Source organism: Hordeum vulgare, chromosome 6H (genome assembly GCF_904849725.1).
Source record: "Hordeum vulgare subsp. vulgare chromosome 6H, MorexV3_pseudomolecules_assembly, whole genome shotgun sequence".
NCBI lineage: Eukaryota > Viridiplantae > Streptophyta > Magnoliopsida > Poales > Poaceae > Hordeum > Hordeum vulgare.
In genome coordinates, this window is record NC_058523.1 from 87,676,754 (window position 1) to 87,684,570 (window position 7,817).

Consider the following 7,817-nt stretch of genomic DNA (forward strand, 5'->3'; position numbering starts at 1 on the left):
ATCAATTCAAAAAAGAGGAAATCACTCATGAAAACATTCTTCTAATCCAAGTCCAATAGACCACTGTCACCTTGGTCTCAGGGATTATACTAGATAAGATCTAGTGAGTACATCAATCCAATACAAAGAAGAAGGGGAAACATCATGAGATCACCCTAGATTAACATAGCCTATGATCAAAATCAAGATCACATCATGGGAGGGAGAATTAACCACATAGCTACTGTAGAAGACCTCAGCCCCGAGGAAGAACTAATCCCGCTTCATGGAGTGACGAAGCATCATCAATGCAGATGAATCTCGGGGCACTTCCCCGTCCCGACTGGGTGCCCACATAGGAATTCTGGTCCCCTGAAACTTGTTGGCGATGGCGGAAGAGATCGGAATTGTTTGTGGAGAAAAGGGTTCCGGAATCAGCGTTTCCTCCACAGGGGTACAAATACGAGCCAAGGTAGGGCACCAGAGGAGGTTGGCCCCACCCAGGCGACCTGTGGGCGTGGCTAGGGGGTAGGCCGCACAGGGAGGCCGCCTGGGCAGTCCCTGGCTCCCCTCTGGCGCACCTTGGGTGCTCGGTAAGCTTCCGTCATGCTGATTTTTATATATTTTTCTAGGGATTTTTGGGACTCGGTAAATTGGAGTAAAACTCCCTGCAAAAAAGACATCAACAGACAAAAACTAGCACTGGTTGCACTAAGTTAGTAGGTTAGTCCAAATATGTGTAAAAAGGTATGGAAGTGTAGCAAAACATATAACAATGTCACCCAAAAGATCATGGAACAAGAAGAAATTATAGATACATTTGGGACGTATCACATGGACAGCTTCGGGAAGGCCCGGACCTTCCTGCCTGCCCAGAATCTCCGGACCCCGGAACTTCCGGCCTTCCCGGACCTTCCGGCCTCCGGGGCCCAGAGCAGCTCCCAGGCGCCAACTCTTTGGTTTGCCCGCACCCTGAACGGACCTCGCACGGAACCTCGAGGCCACAAACCTCCCTGCCTGTCCAGAACTTCCGGCCTCAGCGCACCCGGAGCACGCGAACACTCGGGAAACCCCGAACCCAGCCCGGACCTTCCCCGAAACTTTCGGTGCCCGGAACTTCCGGCGTGCGAGTACAACCACTCTGGCCCGAGGCCCATGTAGCCATCTCTCCCTCTTGCCTCACCCTAGACTATAAATACATGTCTCCCACCTCCGTTTTAGGGTTAGCTAAGCTTATGCATAGACATTTTTGAGCATAGCTCCCTGTACTACCTCCTCCCATGGAAATGCCTCCATGTGAGAAGACCACGTCGTGGATGCCAAGGCCGCTTACAAGGGGATATCCCCTAGTTGATTCAATGCCCCATCTCCACATGGGATTTGGGATGAACTCTACCATGTATATTACTTTCCCTTTGTTGTTCATGTACCCTTTGTGGATCTTGTGTGTGGTGAGTCTACTGGATGTGTGATTGCTCTTGTTCTTGAGTGTTTCCCTTGTGATTTATCCTCAATCTTTCCCGTGTTCTTGAGGAATCGCCCTCCTATTCATGAAAGATCGACACACACAGGCATGCCCCATATCATATTGGTATGAAGAGCAATGTTTCTCATAAAATTGGAGTCCTCTCCTTCCTTTTCTAGCCTTAATTTTGTGTATTTTCCTCCCAATTAGAAAATCCCCACCAAAAATAGCCATACCAATTTTTTTTTGATTGGTGGTTCTTGTAAGATTTTGTTGATTTTGATCCATGGAATTCATGTTTAGCAAGTAGATATATCTTCCCCTCCATGAAATTCCACCCAATTTTCTTTCCCCCCATGAATTTTGACCCGGGAAATCGAGTTTTCCCGCCCCCGTTTTCAGATCTGGAAACTTGGGTTCGTCCCGGAAGAAATTTCATGACCCCCGGAACTTCCATCCTCACCCGGAACTTCCTGCCCCCGGACTTCCGGCCAACCTGGAACTTCCATCCTAACCAAAGTGTGTGCAGAGTTTCAGCACTTGGCTCGTTCACTGTTTCAGCCATAACTAATTCATCCGGAGTTCGATTTTGACGTTCTTTAGCTCGTTTTGTAGCTATTTTCTTCCCCCATCCCAAAAAATACTTCCAAAGCCATTTGACTCCATCAAATGGTTTGCAGTTTGGCATCTTTTCCTAGGCCTCCACCATAACTTACGCATAATTTTCCCACCATACTTCTCCGCCAACATAACCCAATTTTGTTTGAGATTTTGAGTTGCGGTTCCCGTTTCCTAAGGTGTTTTGGCTAATTAGGGACGGTTCAACATAGACAATGCTGCATCTCATCATTGCCTCGGCCTTGACATCAACATCGACCACTTTGCCTTTTGGCACCCCAACCATAAGCAAGGACGCTAAACTCGACGACATCATTTTCTATTTCCTTGCCATTGATTTGATCACTCCGAGATTATCACGTACCTTATCTATTGAGACTAGAGAGTTGAGAATTGTCGAGCCATGTTACTTGTGCACTATAGTGTTCATCTTATGCCTCATAGCTACATTTAGCGTGCAAACATCTTGTTATCTACATTGTGCCATAAGTCTCTCCCGTGCATATACATCATACTAGTCTCATATATATTGGTTCGAGCATCAAGCATTGCCTATAAAAAAGAGCAAATGAAGAAAAATCTTTTAAGAAAAAGAGGAGATACAAAAGAGTTTCTAAATAATAGCAATATCATCACAAAATTGCACATCATATTGGTAGAATATCACATCATACTTGATCATCTTGGATCATACATACATAGCATACTTGGGACTGAAGACGACACATTTACTCTTATAGGTTGGTGCATAAGCGTGTATCTAGACCATTTGAGAAATCGAGCTATTGCCTCTCGAGTATCCGTGCAACAAGAGCTTTTCCCGGGTCTCGCATATTTTGTGCTCATTCCTTGGTTGTTGGGATCCCATTTCTATATCTGGGTGTGTGTTCCTAGTTCCTTCATAGCTATCGATCTATTTGCTTTGCATTGCTATTTTGTGAATCTTGCTATACATTTTCGATATCTTGACTAAAATTTTATTGCATTTTGTGCCACTTGTCCTAACCGAGCAACTCGATAAGCTTTACTTTGTAGGTGTGAGTGAACAAGTCCGGTACCAATTCCACTATTCTCTCAAGTCATATTGAGTGAAACGGGATACATCCTCAACTTTGGGAAACGGTATCTTGGTATTGTTTACCACATTTCCCACTAATATTTGCTTGAGTCTTGGGATGGCTAGGAAAAGCACAACTACTTCGGTCTATAACCACAATGACGAGTTCGAGGCCATGAAGGAAACCATCGATGCCAAGATGGCTTCTCAAATGGAGGATCTCAAGGAGCTCATCGACAATCGCACGAGATCTTCATCATCTTCGAGAAGACGCCCAAGTGCAAATGCTTCCAAGCTACCATCCCCGGCAACACTACTAGAAAATAGGCTAATCCCGACGAGCTCTAAGACGACGCTCCCAAGTCCGACTTCACTACCATCCCTCTTCGTGGCATTGACTATGCCGAGTCCTCCTTGACTCTTTTTGAAGACGGCGCGGTGACAGCCATGACTATGGACCCAATCAGGGAAAATTCTTTGGAGGCGAGAAACAAGGTGGCGATCAAGTATGATGCTTCCATCTTTGGATGCGAGAGTAATGATGTGCCATCTTCGGCCTTCATCCACGGCGATGGTGACGACATGGTTGAGCATGGGATTTTCCCTTCGACCATGATAGCATTTGGAGATGAGTTGAGAGACTTTGTCATCATATTGAGAGTGAGAGTGACTTCACCACTACCCCCATATATGTTGAGTTGCCACAATTCCCATGTGCGAAGAGGCACAACCCTCACCACTTGAGTGAGATGAGTGACTCCACCATATGCGACTTTGAGTGCAACTACCTAGAGGGAGTGAGTGAGCCACCACCACATAGAGCAAATGAGGTAGTTGATACGGCATGTCAGGCCATTTTGATTTCTAACAACTTAACCTCTACCTCTATTGTGTCTTCTCCTTTGGTGCCGGTCCATTACACGATGACGCGCCGATCATCGACAACTTTTTCCCTCCGTTGGACAAGACGATGGCCATGGTGCATGATGATGTACCCCCCACATGGTTCCATCATGATGATGACCACGAGTTGGTCTATGCCACCTCACCTACACCACATGAGTGGATTGAAAAAGGGAAGATGGGTGAAGGTGATGCTCTTCTCCCACTAATGGAGATTGATTGCTTGCATGATGTTGACCACCTTATGGATACTTCACATGCTATTTATTCTTCATGCTTATGTGTGCCACATATTTATGATGCATATGGTGATGAGCATGTCGAATTACCTAGTTGTGATGATATACTCCATAGGATAACTTGTCACAATTCTATTGGTCACATCATGTTGACAATTCACTTGACTTATCATATGTTATGCATGAGATCACCCATACTGCATCTTTGCAATCTCATCATAGTAACTATGCATATGAAATTAATATAAACCTAATTTGCACATATGGCATAGATGACAAGCCCATGGTTATTGGCATTTTTTATCTTGTCATGGTATTGCCATGCTTCCTTTTAATCATTTGTGCAATTGTTCACTATTACCATGCCATGATTACCATGATTTGGATGTGGATTGTTTTGGATGTTGTCCATGTTCTACGAATTATGCTTCCGCAATTGCACATGAGGAGCCCCCATAGTTTCCTCATAACCTATTAGCAGATGTTGTTCCATCCCATCCATTGCATGATCCCCAAACTTGCATGCACAATATGCTCCTCATGAATAATATGCATGTGCCACATACTTGCTATAATTTGCGTCCCACTCATGTTGACCATAATAACTATCATTACATGATGGATGACATATTCCCATGCCATGCCTCAAATTTCTTTGAGAAATATTTATCTTATCCCAACTCTCACGTGCACATACACATCATGATGGATGATGTGTACATTTACCATGCACACACTTTGTTTCGTGTTACTGTTCATGGTGTAGGTACTCATGAGCACTCGTCAACCTCACAATCCCATGAGTTGATGAAGAGAGCTCTTGAGAGCAATGATTCTTTGGGATTCATCGGAATGTGTCTCCAACCATGCCCCTCGTGCAAGGACTACACACATCTCTTCTACTTGGCTCTCACATGACTATGGGCTATTTACTACTTGTCTTTTTATGCCCATTTCCCTATGTTCACATTGCATGTTATGCCTCACTCTATGCTTTTTCCATGCATTTGTGACCCATGTTTTGCATCTCACATGACACTTGATTCTAGTATTTGTATGTGTATTTGCAAGCTTGGTGGAGATATTACTTGTTATTGCCATGTTTGCTTTGTACCCCATGCCTATGATTATATATTTATCATATCTTGATTTTGTGCTTGCGATATGTCATGTGCATTGTCTATGCCAATTATTTGCTTACATGACATTATTGCCATGATTTCTTCTAGTATGTTGCATCTTTGCACTACTAGATTGCATGCCATGATCCCTACGCTCGCTTATGTTTCATCACCAATGATTCCTAATTTCTCTTTTCATGGGGTTGATGACAACCATTGCCATGCTTTGCACATGCTTGATATTACTTATTGTCAGATGTCTCCATGTGTTGCCTCTTTCATGCCAGATGATTTGCCATCTATTGAGTGCAACATTGCTTGTAATCTTGCTAATGAGATTGACCCCACCGCTTTCTCTCATACTATTGGAGCTTTTGACATCTATAATGCGAAGCATGCTTTCCTTCCGTCTTTGCACCATATGAATAGTGCCATGAATATTTCCATTGTTGCATCATATTCTTCATGCACTTGTGATCCTAACAGTTATGTGCAAGAGAAGAGAATCATCATGATGGATGATGTGTTTGTCTACCATGCACATACATTGTTTCCTTTGTTGTGTGTATGTGTAGGACGCTTCGACTACATGTCAACTGCCACATCACATGAGTTGATGATTCTAGCTCTCGAGAGCGAGTCATGCTACACCGACGCATTTCTTAATTGCACTTGCTTGCGCATTGGCATTAATACGGACGCATAAGGTCACACTTTTGAGGTGACATCCTTCTTAATCATGGATATTGTGGCTCATACTACTTCTGGTTCTTGTACCATGGCATATATTGGTCATCATGGACCAAATACTTGCACGCATGTTAGTGATCTTGCTTTTCTTCTCGCTTGCCACATTGCCTTGCCTCATGCAATATATACCTTGTGCGTTGCATCCAACTTGTGGATTGTTTGCTATTATCATATGCTTGGTTGCAACAATGTCCATTGTTCACATTTGCCATGCCATGTTGCTGTCACATCCCTGACACCTTAAGCAAGTTAGTCTTGTGCTCATGTCTTCTTTGCATTGCATCTAAGAATTTTCCAACAAGAACAAGAAAGTGGTAAAGGAAAAACTCAAAACCCTAGCCACTACTTTAAATAAAGGATATCTCAAACTAGTTAAAATCAATGAATCCAAAATGGCCTCAAGAAAAGTTCAAACTTTCTGATAAATCATGAAAGTAAATGAGCAATGAAGAAAACATTTTTCTTGACATTATAAGCATTTTAAATAAGTGCAAAAAGCTACTGGCTTCAAGTTTTAAATTTGAAATCAGAAACTTTAAACTTTCAAAAATGTTGAAAACTTTATGAATGGTTGGAAATATTCCAACAAATATTCTAGGGTGCTTAACATAGTTTTTACATTTTTTGGGAACTGAAATAAATAGTAAATCAATGTCAGAAACTAAAACAGAAATAAAACAGAAAGAAAATGGGAAAGAAGTTACCTGTCTCCTAGCCGGCCCGGCCCAGCTGCCCCTGTCGTCTTCCTGCTCGCCAGTAGGAGCAGGAGGTGTCCGCCGCGTCGCCGCGCGCCACCACGCAGCTCCCTGGCTGCCTGGCCGCAGCTTCGCGCTGGCAAGCACGGGGATAAGCTCCCCGTGGCCGACCCTATCCATTCCCAGCGCCAGATCCCCCCTCCTCTCGGATCTCTCCTCCCTCCTTCTGCCGCCATTGGAGCCCGAGCAAAGCTCGAGCTGCCCGTGCCCCTAGCCATAGGATCCTCTTGCTGAGCACGTCGTTAGCTCCGCCTCGTCGATCTGGTCCTCCATGCAGAAGCCGAAGCCACCCCGAGCCCTGCAACGCCCACGGCACCGTCGTCTTCAACCTTCGGCCGCCGGCGAGCTCTCCTCGATTCGTCGCCCTCAGCCCGTCCCCGAGCAAATTAACGCCACCACTGCACTCCCCGTGAGCATGCGGTCATTTCCCCTAAGCTCTCCCCGTCGATCCCCTCCTCTAGGCTTAGTTCCATCGGAGCCCGACGAGGACCGCCGCTGCAGCTCATCGTCGGCAGCCCTTCGGTGACGGGTTGGTCAGTCTGAGGCCACCAACAGCCTCAGGACATCATGTAGATGCGTTCAGTGCCCAGCCCCGCGCGTTTTGCCCCTGTATTCGATGGCTTCGACGATGGCCGAACTTGGTCTCCGCCAAGCTCGTCGCCGGCGTTGATCCCGGCCACCCCAGCCCCTGGGGCTTGTCCCATCGTGCGCGCTATCGAGTGGCCGTTCCTCCCATGGTCTCAGCCGTGCGTTTGGCCCTCTGTGCGTCATTTCCGAGCCCCCCCGACGTTCTGGTGCTCGCCGGAGCCTTCCCGCCGCCGAGGACGACCTCGCCGCCTGTGGATCTCGGCTGGCCTCAGCCACTGACTGGTGGGGCCAGCCTCTGGATAGTTTAGAAATAATAAAAATAAATCAGATAAATTAATAAGA